Source organism: Dermacentor silvarum, chromosome 8 (genome assembly GCF_013339745.2).
Source record: "Dermacentor silvarum isolate Dsil-2018 chromosome 8, BIME_Dsil_1.4, whole genome shotgun sequence".
In the NCBI taxonomy this organism is placed as follows: Eukaryota; Metazoa; Arthropoda; class Arachnida; order Ixodida; family Ixodidae; genus Dermacentor; species Dermacentor silvarum.
The window spans coordinates 97,629,315-97,630,582 of NC_051161.1; positions in this window are offsets into that span (position 1 = coordinate 97,629,315).

Consider the following 1,268-nt stretch of genomic DNA (forward strand, 5'->3'; position numbering starts at 1 on the left):
CAGGGTCGTAATGTGTCTGCATCATCTGGTACGCTGTGACTTTTCTTCGTTTAATCAAATGCTTGCTGGGCATGCCTTCGTCAATTGCCATTTCGTTTCGTTTTTCAGGAGCTTATGAAGGGGGTAAAGTATGTCGCCAATAATGATAATAAATTTTCCGCAATAGTTTATGAGTCTGAGAAATGAGCGAAGTTCCATTTTACTTCCAGGGGACATGGCATGTGCAATTGCTTGCACTTTCTTGATAGGTAACCTTCTACTTTTCATGAAGAGAACCTAGGTTGCTGTGCAATCCTTGTAGATATTTGTCGAGATATTCACGTATGCCTCCTGAGCACCTTGCTTGCGCAACCCCTCTATGACTGCTGGTATCTCTACTGAATCAAATGCTGTTTCATAATCTATGAAAGCCACATAGAGAGGTTGATTGTTCTCCACAGATTTCTCGATTACCTGATTGATGACATGGAAATGATCCATCGTAGAATATCCCTTCCTGACGCCAGCCTGTTCTCTTAGTTGGCTGAAGTCAAGTGTTGGCATGATGCTATTGAAAATTAACCTGGCGAATATTTTATACAATACAGAAAACAAGATAATGGGTCTATAATTCTTCAGTTCTTTAACGTCTCCGTTCTTATGGATGAGTATAATGCTGGCGCTCTTCCCGCTTTCTGTTACACTTGAAGTCGTGAGGCATTGCGTTTAAAGGGCCGCAAGCTTTTGAAGCTTGATATCTCCTCCATCTTTAATTAAATCGACTGTTATTCCATCTTCTCCAGCAGCTGTTCCCTTGGTCATTTCTTTCAAGACCCTTTTAACTTCATCGCTAGTTATAGAAGGAGCCTCTGTACCCTGTTCATCACTACATCGAATGAAAGTAGCTTGGATACTCTGCGTCCTGTACTAGTCAGTATACAATTGCACCGCTGTTTTTACTATGTCATCGAAATTGCTGAAGGTATTACTCTGCTATGCCAAGTTTTCTTCTCACTGATTTCATGCTGCGTCCATATTTTACTGCTTCCTCAGTCTTTTCCACGTTATAATTTCAGATAACCCTTACTTTGTTCTTGTTGATCAGTTTCGACAGTTCAGCGAATCTCTCGAGTTCGACACTTTCATGTTTTGCCGTTTCTTTATTAGGTCCATTGTTGCTTGGGAGAGATTACCTACTGGTTGCCTTGGTGCCTTACCTCCCACTTCAATTGCTGCTTTTGAGATCAGCCTAGTTACAGTTCCATTCATTACCTCTATGTTGTCTTCAG